The 17,295-nt window shown below is 36.4% G+C and overlaps 1 long non-coding RNA gene across 1 annotated transcript; it reads right to left on the minus strand.

Moving 5' to 3' along the window:
• Positions 1-8,412: 8,412 nt before the first annotated feature.
• LOC311290140 lies at positions 8,413-13,331 on the minus strand. The gene is made up of 5 exons (XR_014627330.1): positions 12,770-13,331; positions 12,518-12,545; positions 12,116-12,361; positions 11,583-11,744; positions 8,413-8,614 (listed from the first exon to the last, which is right to left on the minus strand). It is a non-coding gene; the product is annotated as an uncharacterized lncRNA (long non-coding RNA).
• Between the last annotated feature and the right edge of the window lie 3,964 nt (positions 13,332-17,295).

Consider the following 17,295-nt stretch of genomic DNA (forward strand, 5'->3'; position numbering starts at 1 on the left):
AGATTAAATATTCACCATTGACAAACTTGGAGGGGGCCTCAGGAATGTCCGTGGTGTAGAAGCCGTGTCTGAAGCCTCAGACTGTGGCACAGCTGTGCCAGGAGCCGTGTCAGGTGCAGCAGAAGACTGAGTGGCAGCGGCAGGCTGCTTAAACAACACCGGAAGGGCATAAGATGTAGTGAAACAGCATAACAGTATTTTAACATTTATGTGATGCGACATTAAATGTCACTTTCAAATACATCACCTTAGTGGTGTGGAATCCACAGTTGCAGGCCATGGATCCTCCAAAGAGGGTGGTCTGTCCGTGGACCTGCATGGGACATTTCTCAATCTGAAAAGACAAGAAACATTTATTTACTGATATTTTCTGCACCATTGTAATGTAATGAGATACAGGTAACTTTGCTTTACCTTCTGATAGAGGTCATGCCACTTCCGCTGCCTTGGGGCTGGTCTATTTCCTCCTCCGGAAGGCCAAACCCCAGAGCTGGCAAAAGCCCTTAACCTCGCCATCCACTCGCCATCTCCCATGGGCTTGTGGCTCTTTGGCTTTGTGCTCATCTAAACATAATAGGGAAATACTAGTAAACAAATACATTTTTGCAAGTACTAAACAACTACACTGATTTTGGTTTTCATTCAATTATAATGATACAACTATATAAAAAAAGAATTCAAACATGTAAAATGTAATGTATTACATCTGTTTAACATGTAAGATTATAGGCAACTGGTGATAGTGTGACCACAGTTTATAAACAGAAACACTTATACTATAGTAAAACCATGGTTATTCTAAATGTGATGACTTTATCCACAACTATATGAGGTTTTATTTATTCAAGCTGACTAAATGGTGTTTAATATGTAAGATTATAAGCAACTGGTGATAGTGTGACCACAGTTTATAAACAGAAACACTTATACTATAGTAAAACCATGGTTATTATAAATGTGATGACTTTATCCACAAGTGGTTTTATTTATTCAAGCTGACTAAATGGTGTTTAATATGTAAGATTATAAGCAACTGGTGATATTGTGACCACAGTTTATGAACAAAAACACTTATACTATAGTACAACCATGGTTATTATAAATGTGATGACTTTATCCACAACTATATGTGGTTTTATTTATTCAAGCTGACTAAATGGTGTTTAATATGTAAGATTATAGGCAACTGATGATAGTGTGACCACAGTTTATAAACAGAAACACTTATACTATAGTAAAACCATGGTTATTATAAATGTGATGACTTTATCCACAACTATATGACGTTTTATTTATTCATACTGATTTAATGGTGTTTAATATGTAAGATTAGAGGCAACTCGTGATAGTGTGACCACAGATTATAAACAGAAACACTTATACTATAGTAAAACCATGGTTATTATAAATGTGATGACTTTATCCACAACTATATGTGGTTTTATTTATTCATACTGATTTAATGGTGTTTAATATGTAAGATTAGAGGCAACTGGTGATAGTGTGACCACAGATTATAAACAGAAACACTTATACTATAGTAAAACCATGGTTATTATAAATGTGATGACTTTATCCACAACTATATGAGGTTTTATTTTTTCAAGCTGACTAAATGGTGTTTAATATGCAAGATTATAGGCAACTGATGATAGTGTGACCACAGTTTATAAACAGAAACAGTTATACTATAATAAAACCATGGTTATTATAAATGTGATGACTTTATCCACAACTATATGACGTTTAATTTATTCATACTGATTTAATGGTGTTTAATATGTAAGATTAGAGGCAACTCGTGATGACGTGGCCCACAGTTTATAAACAGAAACACTTATACTACGGTAAAACCATGGTTATTATAAGGGATGACGTTATCTACAACTATAAGATGTTTTTTCATTCAAACCGAACTTCAAGCTGACTAAATGGTGTTTAAAATGTAAGATTAGACGCAACTCCCGATCACGTGATCACAGTTTATAACGACAATCACTTTTACTATAGTAAAACCAGGTAAACATCGCGACAGACAGATCGAGCATACAGAACAAAGACTCCTAATTACATCTCACAAAAATAAAGTATTTTCACATGAATTTAAGGATGATTTCATTAATAATTCTCCTCAGAACGTTAGTTTAGTAACTTAGTTATTGCTAAAAGGAAACACTCGACAAAACGGCTTTGTGTGAGGGATGAAAATGTAACTAATGTATGGCCAATTAAGAATATAGCAAACAGAAGTAGAAAAACAAACATTTATTTCTTACTTTGTTCGGTTATAATAAGGTTATAGAGGTTTCTGAAGAGCGCCGTGTCGTCATCCAATCTCACAATGGATGTAAGCGCGGTGAGTGGCTGTGTCCATTCTCATGCCGCGACGCGATTGGCTCTCGTCCAATCTCACATTGGAGAGCGGGCGATGCGATTGGCTCTCGTCCAATCTCACATTGGACAGCGAGCGACGCGATTGGACGAGGATAGAGCGGCAGAGACAGACGAACCTGATCCAGGTAGCGCCACAGAGACCTGCGGCGAGCCAGTCCGTGGGTAAGAGAAGAAAAAAAAAGCAGACTTGGACTTTTCCGGCAAATCACGGACTCGCTTGTTTGCACGCTGGAAACCGAGACCCCGTTGGGAAGAGAGAGGACTAATAGATACGCCCAACGTGGGGCTCGAACCCACGACCCTGAGATTAAGAGTCTCATGCTCTACCGACTGAGCTAGCCGGGCAGCCGCGGTGACCTTCCGCGGGCTGGTCGCGGTTTTTATCCGTGCCTAAATTGCGCCCGTCAAACGGAACCTCACATTTCGCAGAGGCTTGGCATAGCGTCTTGCGGGTAAAGTCAGGCTTAAGCCTAGAGGTAGGCTTAGAGTGTACTTTGTTTGTCTTAGCCATATCTGTTGTTGGGGGATGCAACTTGACCCAGTAGAGCAGGCCAATAATATGCACAATCACAACCAGGGGCTCGTTCTTCGTACGTTGCTTATTACATCCGAGATCAAATGACACATCCAAGATGATTTCATCGTGCTAATCATAATCCGGCTAATTGAGTTCTTCGAACACACTTGCCGGATAGGATTAGTATCGCTGGATTGAGTTATCTGAGATAACTGCGCGTTCACGCGCTGGTTTAAAAGGGGATATGTATCGATAGTGGAAACATTGATCAGCAACGCTGCCATTGGCTGCTCAGCGTGGCCAAAGAGCGCGCACAGTTTTTCTCATATTATATCTATGTTTTTTCTCCTCAGCAGAGCAAGAACTAATAGTCGAAGTTTATTCGGAATTTTAATGTTTTAATCAAAACGCCAGGGAACACCTCAAAGTCTGCAAAAGCCAGGAGAGAGGGCTGGCAAAAAGTAGCAGACAATTTAAATCCGTTAGAAGTGGCCATGTTAGATGTTTTTATCACTTATTAGCCTATATTTTTGTATTTTAATAATTGCATAATTACTTTGTTCATTGTAATGTCAGAGTCACCACACTAGAATATGGGAACAAATAAAAGTGAAGTACAAAAATATTCTAATGGTAATTTTTAGTTATATTATAGTCTCTTTTATGAAAGGCACTGTTAAATAAATGGTTGTCTGTTTATAAAAGCAATCAAGAAAAAGGCTGAGAAAAAAAAAAGATCTTAGTAGCCTACACTGTATTTTTGCTGCATTAAATTAAGGCCGTATAGTCATTTCAGCTGTTAAATCTTGAGCAATGATGAATTGCTTTGACTTGTGGAAGTAAAAACTGATAAACTTATGTTAATGTAAAAATATGTATTGAAGAAGAGTTCAAAAAGAGTTATTGATCACATTTTTCCCAAGTGTAGTTCATTGTAATGACATTGTGTTTTCCTCTTTTGTGCACTTTTACATAATACACCAACACTTGTTAACTTAAGTGGACATTTTCTAACTTTCCAAAGGAAAGAAAGTATAAGACTTTGTAATGTCCATTTGTTTCCATTGCACTGGACAGTGAATAAACCCTCTCAGATAACTGTCATATGGAGGAACTAGCCTACCTGCAAGTGCATAAATAACTTTACTTAATTTATACTTGTATGCTTTATGGCTGCAATATAAGTTTAAGGATTCCACATCTACAGAAAGCCCTACAGAAGAGTCTGCACAGACAGAGGAGACATATGCCTACAGGTGGGCAGTGGATAGCCAACTTTTCCTTTTATTTGTTGCATGAGGGATGTGTCTAATATCTCTTGTTGCAGGCACTTGACCACTGGCTTTTCTTTACAAAGAACAATTGAAATAAAACTCAAGGAACTAAGCATATTTGTCTTTTATTAAACATTTAATGAAAAGTGTATATATTTTTTTTTTTTGGCAGTGTTGTGTAATATGGCACATGCAAATGCAACAATGTCACAGGCCCTGTCAGGTGTGCAACCCTCAGACTTTTCAGACACTGAAATCTTCCCTTTAGTTAGCCAAAGTTCATTTCATTGTGTGCCCTTGTCCTGGAGCTGCATTGTAACTGGTTTGGGTCAGGGAATGGGGTCATAAAACACCTGTCTGCAGGCAGGAACATGTCATAATCACCTATGAAAAAATGCAGTTCTGTTAGGATCAGCATAAGTGTATGTAATACAGTGAGCTTGATATTTAATTGTGGAACTTTCCTTACCACTTTCAAATAATGTGCATAAATGTGAATCTCTGAAAATTCTTAAGTCATACACAGATCCTGACCATTTTGCTTTCACATTTGTGATATGGAAGATTTGTCAACTGCCTTTTTTTTATTTGATATAATATTATTAATCTGGAATATTAAGAATCACAATAGTAACTGGGCTGCACATTTACATTGTGAACCCCCTTTCTGTTCACATAATCCCCTTCATTGAGGCCTTGATGGCAGTCTAGCCTATAAGCCTGAGTGACATACTGTAATCAGCATGGTCATGATCGCATGATCTTCATAAAAAAATATTTAAATAGTCTAATAAATAGTAGGCTATAGTCTAATAATAAATAAAAATAAATAAAAAGCTGCTTAAAAAAAACTGATTTACATTGGGTCTTCAGTGGCTTGGAAATGCCAAAAAAACAAACAAAAAAAACAAAAACTGTTTTTTAAACCTAAAAGCGCCAGGTAAACTCCGAATGACACGACAAACAGCACTTTCCATCAAGTTCTCCGCATCTCCAATAGTGTAAAGGAAAGAGCCACTCGCAATTAATCTTAGGGTACAGTTTGTGCTGTAGTAAAAGCCCGACTCCGACAAGTCGAAAATAAATGTGCGTTTCCAACAAATTAATAATGTAAACGACAATCTCATGAGTCACGAGGAAAAAAAAATATATATCAGAAAGTGCACTATCGCACTGCGCTGGACTCCGGGTGGTGGAGGCCTGTGTTCCAGAGAGGTCCTGCTCAAAACTCATTTTAAAACACCATCGAGCATCTGTAATAACTTCCGATATTGATCGAATTCGGATTGTGTTCGCACCAGTAACTTGTAACCTATCAGGCTCTCAGGCATGAGGTCAATCGATTTGGCATAGGCCTCTATGTACCAGCGTTTTTGTAGGTAAAGTTCCGGTTGGAGGTTGTGTCCCTCCAACTCTTTGTTGTATGGCTCACTTTTGCCCTTGGATATTTGGAGAAGTTTGCCTTCGGTAACCGCTCTCTCACTCGACAGACCGAAACGGAACTTTAGCTCCTGGTTGTGATCGTGCATATTATTGGCCTGCTCTACTGGGTCAAGTTGCATCCCCCAACAACAGATATGGCTAAGACAAACAAAGTACACTCTAAGCCTACCTCTAGGCTTAAGCCTGACTTTACCCGCAAGACGCTATGCCAAGCCTCTGCGAAATGTGAGGTTCCGTTTGACGGGCGCAATTTAGGCACGGATAAAAACCGCGACCAGCCCGCGGAAGGTCACCGCGGCTGCCCGGCTAGCTCAGTCGGTAGAGCATGAGACTCTTAATCTCAGGGTCGTGGGTTCGAGCCCCACGTTGGGCGTATCTATTAGTCCTCTCTCTTCCCAACGGGGTCTCGGTTTCCAGCGTGCAAACAAGCGAGTCCGTGATTTGCCGGAACAGTCCAAGTCTGCTTTTTTTTTCTTCTCTTACCCACGGACTGGCTCGCCGCATGTCTCTGTGGCGCTACCTGGATCAGGTTCGTCTGTTTCTGCCGCTCTGTCCTCGTCCAATCGCGTCGCTCGCTGTCCAATGTGAGAATGGACGAGAGCCAATCGCATCGCCCGCTCTCCATTGTGAGATTGGACGAGAGCCAATCGCGTCGCGGCATGAGAATGGACACAGCCACTCACCGCGCTTACATTCATTGTGAGATTGGATGACGACACGGCGCTCTTCAGAAACCTCTATAACCGAGTTATAACCGAGCAAAGTAAGAAATAAATGTTTGTTTTTCTACTTCTGTTTGCTATATTCTTAATTGGCCATACATTAGTTACATTTTCATCCCTCACACAAAGTTTTTTTTGTCGAGTGTTTCCTTTTAGCGATCACTAAGTTACTAACCTAACGTTCTGAGGAGAATTATGAATGAAATCATCATTAAATTCATGTGAAAAGACTCTATTTTTGTGAGATGTAATTAGGAGTCTTTGTTCTGTATGCTAGATCTGTCTGTCGCGATGTTTACCTGGTTTTACTATAGTAAAAGTGATTGACGCTATAAACTGTGATCACGTGATCGGGAGTTGCGTCTAATCTTACATATTAAACACCATCTAGTCAGCTAGAAGTTCGGTTTGAATGAAAAAAAAAAAACATCTTATAGTTGGAGATAACGTCATCCCTTATATTAACCATGGTTTTACCATAGTATAAGTGTTTCTGTTTATAAACTGTGGGCCACGTCATCACGAGTTGCCTCTAATCTTACATATTAGACACCATTTAGTCGGCTTGAATAAATAAAACCTCATATAGTTGTGGATAAAATCATCACATTTATTATAACCATGGTTTTACTATAGTATAACTGTTTCTGTTTATAAGCTGTGGTCACACTATCACCAGTTGCCTATAATCTTACATAATAAACACCATTTAGTCAGCTTGAATAAATAAAACCTCATATAGTTGTGGATAAAGTCATCACATTTATAATAACCATGGTTTTACTATAGTATAACTGTTTCTGTTTATAAACTGTGGTCACACTATCACCAGTTGCCTATAATCTTACATATTAAACAACATTTAGTCAGCTTGAATAAATAAAACCTCATATAGTTGTGGATAAAATCATCACATTTATAATGACCATGGTTTTACTATAGTATCCCATACAGAAATGTAATATATGTCAATATATGTAAATTACATATATAATGTTAGTGCCCATGTATGTCTGCTGCATATATGAGAATATATGCAAAATTCATATATGTAAAACACATATACATATATGAAACATATATTTCAAAATATATCAAAAATGGCCGTTTTCATGTAAGTGCCATATATTTTCCCGTATATGCACATAAATGTGAAATATATGTAAGACGCATATATGTATACATGCATATATGACGCATATATGTATACATGCATATATGACGCATATATGTATACATGCATATATGACGCATATATTTATACATGCATATATGTACTTATTTCAATAGTACATACTTTAACATATATTAGGGGTACAAATCTTATATCATTCTGAATGCCTTGAAATTAAATGACTATAGTTGGAGATTTTGTCTATTGTGTGAATACCAAATATAGTATTTTAATATAGTAATACCAAATATAGTATTTCTTTGTCATTTTTGACAAATACATCCACAAAGTACCATAACCATATGCCACAGCTTTAAAAATGCATCAGTATCACATGCATGTACACTGTAAAACTTTTCACTGTAAATTTACAGTTAAATACTGGCAGCTGGGTTGCCATCCACATACTGTATTTTTACAACACTACTACAGTAAACAGCATTTGCAGTACTCCACTGTAATTACCAAATACAGTATATACCACATTTTACATTATTAAACTTGTCGACAGCAATAAATTGTATTTTTACAGGGAATACTGCTTTTATTATTACATAATTCAAATATTATACTTTAAGGTTTCATAAGAGTAGTCACACTAGGAAAAAGCAAACAACATTTTCTGGGTTTTAAAACATTTATTTAGTTAAATTGCCTTCTGTGAACATGTTGGCTGAATTACTTTTTAAACATAAAATGCAATTTTAACACTTAACAACAAACAGGTAACAGTTAGCACTTAATTAAAGGAATAGTTCACCCAAAAATGTTAATTAGCACATGATTTACTCACCCTCAAGTCATCCTAGGTGTATCTGACATTCTTCTTTCAGACGAATACAATCAGAGTTCTATTAAAAAATGTCCTGGCTCTTCCAAGCTTTATAACGACAGTGAAATGCTGTTTCTTTTTTGAAGTCCATAAAAGTGCAAACGAAATCCCATTCAAAGTCTGCAAGGTTTCGCAGAAGTGAGGACACCTGTAGGCTTACAGTGGTGTTCGTTTTGCACAACTTGGCCAGTTTTCTTTGAAGTTACTTGTCCTTTCTTTGTTTTTGATCCACGTTCAGGATTGATGTCAAGAAAGCGTCTAAAAGGCAGAAAAAAAACACAATTAAATATTATTAACTGAGTGTATATATTTTGACAAAGAGAGACAGCACAAAAGCTGTCTAAAACTGAACAACATAAAAAAAAATGCAATGTAGGATGTTGTGAAAAAAAAAAAAAAAAAATGCAATGTTGGATGTTGTGATCAATAACTGATATTTTTTCCGCCCTGGTAAAATACATCAACTCAATGTGTCTGTTTACATGCGCACTGTCAACTAACTAAATTTTTGGAAGTGGGGTTGCCAGATTTAAAGTTTTAATCTTTTCATCTTCGGGACACAAATGAAGATATTTTTGATGAAATCTGATAGTTTTGTCCTTCCATTGATATCAATATCATTGCAACTGTCAAAGCCCAGGAAAGTGGTAAAAACATTGGTAAATCTATAGCTACAGTGGTTCAACCTAAATATTATGATGCAGGGTTTCTGCACATTTTTTAAAGTCAAATTTAAGGCTTTTTAAGACCCGAAGAAATCAAAATTAATACCATGCATTAGGGGTGTGCAATATTGACAAAATATGTCTCGATCGATATTTTCAAAGTTTTCTTGATAATAATTAGATAACATTTTACTGATTGTGTTTCTGTGCTTGGTGCCATGGCTTGTTTAGGCCTGTTGACAACTGACTGACAAAGATATTCATATTTTTCATATTCTATGCAGTGGTCAGTTTACAGCAGTGACAGAAATTAACATTTTTTATTAAGGGGTAATATTTGCCACCTTAAATTGATTTCAAGGGGCATTTTCACCTATATACGGACATTTGTAGATGTTTCAACAAGATCTTTCACATCTACTGCAGTCAGATTCACCCGTGTTCACTCTGAAGGAATCACTCACATGGCTGGGCACTTGTATGACACATCAAGGATGTTAAGAGGCTAAAAGCAGGTTTAAAACTTGAAGTCAACAGGGTGCAAATTTTAAAAAGAGGATAACACGGTGTAGGCAACATCGATTTTTGTCGTTGTTCTCTGTACTGACAGCACTCCAAATTTACACAAAAATGCACTAGTTACATGGATTATTTAAACAATGTTTTTACTAGCTTTCTGGGCCTTAAAAGTTGCACAGACGTTGCTGTCTATGGGTGGTTCAGAAACCTCTCAGATTTCATCAAAAATATCTTAATTTGTGTTCTGAAGATGAACGAAGGTCTTACAGGTTTGGAACGACATGAGGGTGAGTAATTAATGACAGAATTTTCACTAATCCTTCAACTGAAAACAACTTGCACTGACATATCTTAAAATATATGACTGCCACTGTTTTATCTCAAGATGCACACCAGTAATTTTTTTTTTTTTTTTAATGATACATTATTATAAAATCTGCTTAAATACCCTAATTTTATTAAGGCCTAGACCTGGCTTAAGCTAAGCCCTGTATGGAAACCAGGGCCATATTGTTCATACCAGTAGTCAACATAATAAATACTGTCAAGTCAAGGTTAGTGACACAATTCAGTCTAATATATGTATATATATATATATATATTAGGGCTGTAACGATTCCTCGATTAAAGTCGAATACTCGATTTTAAAAAATCCTTGATTGCAATTTACCCGTGTCGAGTAACCGGCAAAATACCGGAAGTGGCGCATTCCACAGACGAGAGTCCATGAACCGCATTATTACACAGTTTTCTAAGGCTACGCGATATATTTAACTGTTTACAATCATGATATTGTGAAATCACAAAGGCTAAGATTAAGTTAAATAAATATATGCGCTGTTTTTTTTTCTCCCACAGAGAAGCATGACGGTTTAATTATTTACATGCGTGCAGATTGTGTTAAAAGTACCTCAGCTCTGTTCACAGTAAACGCTGCTCCACACATACTCAGTCTCTGCATGTGCTGTTTGTTTAAGTTTCCAATAATGTGCATTTGGGAACGCAAAACCCCGGACGCGTGTTTCATAGTAACTTACTGTCATCATTTATGCGTGGAGCGTCTCGGGTTTCTCAAACTCCATCTCTGCGTGCTGTGAGTTTGTGTGGCTTATATAACGTTCGCACGCATGCTGCGCCGTTTCACAAGATTCGTAACGCAGCTCATTTATAAATCTTCGCCAACACAGGAGAATACATAAGTATGTTTCTGAATATATTCAGAAATATATTCGCAATCGCATATATTCTCATGTGCGAATTGTTGTTCATCGCGATTTCAAAATAAAAGTTTAACCCTTGCACTGCTTGCATGTTTTGACGTGCACATGTTCTTTTCAAGAAATTACGGCAGCTGTTGCATTTCTATCATACAGAAGTGACCAAATATGAAAGATTAAGTTGACATTTGAATTAAATGTTATGTTCATTAGTTATCATATTTACATGGTGTATTTTAACAGCGTTGTTCAATAAAACCCATATGATTACTTCAATACTTTATTTGAACCAATAATTATTGCTTGTTATTATTTGGGTAACACTACAATAAGGCTCATTAGTTAACATGAATGTATTAATCAACATGAACTAACAATGAACAATAACTACATTTGTAACTAACATTTGTTCATAAAAATACAGCTGTTCATTGTTTGTTCATGTTAGTTCATTACATTAATGTTAACAAATACAACCTTTAATTTTAATAATGTATTAGTAAATGTTGAAATTAACATGAACTAAGACTAATAAATGCTGTAGAAATAAATATTGTTCATTCTTAGTAACTAATGAACCATATTGTAAAGTGTTACCTATTTGTCTTTAAGTAATTTTAAAGGCTGTTGTTCACTTGGATCTATTTTTATTACCACAATTTTTTATCCGATTACTCGATTAATCGATGGAATAATCCGTAGAATACTCGATTACTAAAATAATCGATAGCTACAGCCCTAAAATATATATATATATATATATATATATATATATATATATATATATATATATATATGAGAATGGCAAATATGCCAATGACTAACCTCTGAACAAACTCAAGGTGCTGCCTCTTCCTGGTACTGCAAGCTGAAGTTATAGGAGGAGGCAAACAGCGCTGCCAGGCCAGTGATGAAGAGGCTGTGATCCTTCACACACACCTTGACCTTCCAAACTTAATATCCAGCACTGGTTGCTTAGAGATTGACCTGTAATGGAATAAAAAAATAAATAAAGAATAAATAAATAATATTAATAATTAAAATAACTACTGTGGGTTCCACTGTGGTTCGATGTAGTTGTCTATTCATAGTTCTATGAATTACATTTTTCAACTAAAAATTAAAATTGGTTAGAATGCTAAAATGCACTGGCATATAATTTTGTTTGTTTTAAGCATAAACTCACTTAATTTTGACTTATTCTTTAAGAAAACAAGACAATTTTTACGTGTCTATTAAATGCTTCTTCATGTAAGAATTGTAGAAAACACTTATTAAGAAAAACATATTTTGCAGTGGGGTGAGTAAATGATGGCTTTTCATTTTAGGTTTCATCTACCCCTTTAATGTTTACATACCAGGAAATAAGTCGTGGACTTTCTGGCAAATGTAGATTGCTGGACATCAGCGATGCAAATTCCTGAAACAATTTTTAAAAAGGACAGCACAACCTTGATCAACAGAACCAAAACATAAAACATATTACAAATTAATGAGATTTGCTGAATAATCTCTACTTATCTGCTTGAAGGATAACACCGTCTAACTTCTTTGAATTAGGGAGTAGTTGTAGGACCATGGGATGGCAATCAGGAATAGGCCTACTACATTTGAAAACAGCATTAGGAACATGGATTTTCATGTGCTAGCAAAATTCTGACAACGATTCAAAAGCACGATCACAGAACTGACAGAATTTGACAGCATTTTTTTTTTTTACCACATAGACTATAACTGTAACACTACTTAAAAGCACTTACATTAACAATGGCCATCAGATTACAAAGCCTAAAACGAAAAAAATATATATCAAATGCACGTCATGCAAATAGCATGGTAAAGGTTGCCTATTATATGAAATGTCGAAGTTAACGTTACTTGGTAAACAGGTGGAACAGAGTCAGTGAATTGCTTGCGCGGCCACGTTAAACCGCGTTCGCAAAATCAAACCAAATACGTGAAAACAATCACACAAAACGCAAAAAAAAATATATATATATATATTGGCTTACCGTATCACTCAGTTGAACAATTCTCCATCTTCTCAAACTCTAAATCCCACTTATCGTCACGCGCAGGTTAGATTATTCAATGACAAATTCTTCCATCCGTCTTCAGGTAGCTGCTACCGTTAACGTCGTCCATTTTCTGCTGCGTCACAGGCAACTAATGTTTGAAACACGAACCGAACCTCAAAAAAGCTTTAAAATTGCTCACAGATTCGCAGACATTGTTTATCTTGATAACAGGAATGATTATTTTGTTCAGTTGAATCCCGCTGACAAAACGAGTTTGCCTGTTGTAGCTGCCTAACGTTACTGTCTGCTGCTGCTGCTCGCATGACGCGTCACATTTGAACTGAATTGAGCGCGAAAGAAATCAATCCCACAATGCAATGACTTTTCAGTCAGTATGATGGTAACGAATTTATCAGGACGAAAACAGAAATGTGCTGTATATTTACAGCTGTTCTGTAAAAGATACATCTTAATACTGTATTATGGAAATACAGTACAATTCTGTAAGAAATTCGTTGTAAATTTACAGTAAAGGGTTACAGTGTATGTTTACATACATTTATTAAATATGTTGAAAACAAATATGTATGTCACATATTTATAATTAATGCTGTCCATATATGCGAGAAACCAATACTATAGGCTACTGTAATATATGCAGATATATGGTATCATATATGGATGAACTCAAATATTTTCTTTACATGTTTGGACACATACATGTTCATATATGTTGCAGGCATATATTGTGATCTCAGATAAGTCAAATATATGTATAGATATATGTTGCAGTCATATATTGTGTTCTCAGATAAGTCAAATATATGTATAGATATATGTTGCAGGCATATATTGTGTTCTCAGATAAGTCAAATATATGTAGATATATGTTGCAGTCATATATTGTGTTCTCAGATAAGTCAAATATATGTATAGATATATGTTGCAGTCATATATTGTGTTCTCAGATAAGTCAAATATATGTATAGATATATGTTGCAGGCATATATTGTGTTCTCAGATAAGTCAAATATATGTAGATATATGTTGCAGTCATATATTGTGTTCTCAGATAAGTCAAATATATGTATAGATATATGTTGCAGTCATATATTGTGTTCTCAGATAAGTCAAATATATGTATAGATATATGTTGCAGGCATATATTGTGTTCTCAGATAAGTCAAATATATGTATAGATATATGTTGCAGGCATATATTGTGTTCTCAGATAAGTCAAATATATGTAGATATATGTTGCAGTCATATATTGTGTTCTCAGATAAGTCAAATATATGTATAGATATATGTTGCAGTCATATATTGTGTTCTCAGATAAGTCAAATATATGTATAGATATATGTTGCAGGCATGTATTGTGTTCTCATATAAGTCAAATATATGTATAGATATATGTCATGCTATTTAAAATATAAGTACATATATGGCCATATATTACATTTTTGTATGGGATAACTGTTTCTGTTTATAAACTGTGGCCACACTATCACCAGTTGCCTATAATCTTACATATTAAACACATGTAACACATTACATTTTACATGTTTGAATTATTTTTGTATATAGTTGTATCATTATAATTGAATGAAAACAATAATCAGTCTAGTTGTCCAGCAAAAATGTATTTGTTTACTATTATTTCCCTATTATGTTTAGATGAGTACAAAGCCAAAGAGCCACAAGGCCATGGGAGATGGCGAGTGGATGGCGAGGTTAAGGGCTTTTGCCAGCTCTGGGGTTTGGCCTTCCAGTGGAGGAAATAGACCAGCCCCAAGGCAGCGGAAGTGGTATGACCTCTATCAGAAGGTAAAGCAAAGTTACCTGTATCTCATTACATGGTGTGTAGTATGCAGGTTACCTGACAATGAATGGTGCAAAAATTTCAGTAAATATTGGTTCTTGTCTTTTCAGATTGAGAAATGCCCCATGCAGGTCCACGGACAGACCACCCTCTTTGGAGGGTCCATGGCCTGCAACTGTGGATTCCACACCACTAAGGTGATGTATTTGAAAGTGACATTTAATGTCGCATCACATATATGTTAAAATACTGTTATGCTGTTTCACTACATCTTATGCCCTTCTGGTGTTGCATAAGCAGCCTGCTGCCGCTGCCACTCAGTCTTCTGCTGCACCACCCCAGTCTGAGGCTTCAGAGACGGCCCCTGGCACAGCTGCGCCACAGTCTGAGGCTTCAGACACGGCTCCTGGCACACGGACATTCCTGAGGCCCCCTCCAAGTTTGTCAATGGTGAGTATTTAATCTGTAATTAATGTTTACTTAGATTAATTTTGTATTTGTTTGATATGATCTACGGCCCACCAACATCAAAATAATTATAGCATACTCCTGCAGACTGATCAGTCAGGCCATTCACACGCACACATTTTTGTTTGACTATATTAGTGAGGACATTGCATACACTTCCATTGCCTTTATGTCAGGTTAAATATATTTTCTATCACCAAACCGACCCTTACCCCTAAACCTACCCATCACACATGTGTAAACACTAGATTTAAATTAAAATGTTTGTGTTGAAAATGTATAGTGCGGTTGTCATACAATTAACTTTGTTTCTCTTTTTAGTTCACTAAGTCACGGTTTGGTGGGTCCCAGGCGTCTTCAATAAAGCCTAATTTAGTGGGTCGGAGGACCCCCAGCCCCTCTCCTCCACCCTCTTCAAGGACCCCCAGCCCTTCTCCTCCCTGCCCCTCTCCTCCTCCATCCTCTGTGAGGACCACCACCCCTTCTCCATCCTTTGAGAGGGCCCCGTCTATGGCCTCTGTGAGGACCACCACCCCTTCTCCATTCTCTGTGAAGAGCCGAAGTCCTGCTCCATCCTTTTCAAGGACCCCCAGCCCTTCTCTTCCCAGCCCGTCTCCTCCTCCATCCTCTGTGAGGACCACCCCTTCTCCATCCTTTGAGGGGGCCCCATCTATGGCCTCTGTGAGGACCACCACCCCTTCACCATCATGTGTAAGGTCCCCCAGTCCTGCTCCATCCTCTGTGAGTATAACAGCACCAATTTCCTTTTTTTTAAATTCACTTTGGTACTGCTTCACAAGTAAGGCGTACATTTTCAAAACTCTTACCAAAACTCCTACCAAAACTCCAAACTGATCACACTTGTGTTACAAGCCTGGCTCAAAGCAAGCAACAGAGTAGGGAAAGACCACACGCGGTATATCAATATATATAGATTTATTAAATAAAGAGAATTTAACAAAATAGATTTTATACAGTCAGTAATGAATTTGGCTTTGGAAAATAAAAGTGTAAGCAATCAGTGTAGTGCGGTGTAATGAATAAGCAAAACAAAGTCCTAAACAGTGCGGGAGAGATGGAACAGCGGCGGCGGCTTCCTCCCTGGTCTCATCTGAAGCGTTTTTAAAAACCTAGACCAGGAACTGATTAGCAAAACTCCAAACACCTGCACCCAGCTCACCTGTTGGAGACAGACGCAGCACACAGACAGGAGGCAAAGCCGTGACACTTGTAACACAGCTAGTCATTCTTTCAAAACCTGATCTCATGCTTTCATTCTAGTTAAACTAAATGAGAAGAGATGCAAATCAAAAGTTTTATAGTAATTCAAACCAATTCACATTTATTTGTATATTGTTTTAAATGATTATTTATTTATTATAAGTTTTACTTATAATTTATTATGTTTTTACAATGCATATAGCTTCAAAGCAGCTTTACAGAAATTGTATGCGTCTAGATTACAATTTAGAGTGATCTGTTATCAGAGATGTACACAAATCACAATAATGTAGTAATTTAAACAATGTCGTTATTTCCACAAATGGAAATACTCTGAAATGCTTCGGAAATTAAAGTGCACTTTTGATTATCTGTTGTATTATTAGTAGGGCTGTCAAAAGATTAATCGCGATTAATCGCATCCAAAATAAAAGTTTGTGTTTAAATAATATATGTGTGTGTACTGTGTATAATTAAATTTGTATATATAAATACACACACATCCTTGTATATATTTAAGAAAAATGTGTAATTTATATATAAAAAAATATATTTATATATAATATAAATTATATATAAATATATACAGTATATGTATGCAAATATTTCTTAAATATATACATGCATGTGTGTGTATTTATATATACAAAATAATTATACAGAGTACACACATATATATTATGTAAACACAAACTTTTATTTTGGATGCGATTAATCGCGATTAATCTTTTGACAGCCCTAATTATTAGTACTAAGAGTTTTGTACCAATTGCTTGTGGGAAATGCAACAAAGCAATTAAAAAACACTATTCAATAAACAAATTGTCTTCCAAACAGGAGGAGCCTGGAGAAGTCATGCCTGCCCCTGCTGGGGCCTCAGCTTCATTCTGGTTGCCAGGTGAAATGAGCAAGACCATCCCTGTGCAGGACCAGAGGTGGATTGCCAACACCTTATTTCACTCTGGCAAGCTGCGGCCAGATTTGAAGCTGTGGTATGAGCCCCCTGTCC

The sequence above is a fragment of the Rutilus rutilus genome (assembly GCF_951802725.1).
Source record: "Rutilus rutilus genome assembly, chromosome: 4".
Lineage (NCBI taxonomy): Eukaryota > Metazoa > Chordata > Actinopteri > Cypriniformes > Leuciscidae > Rutilus > Rutilus rutilus.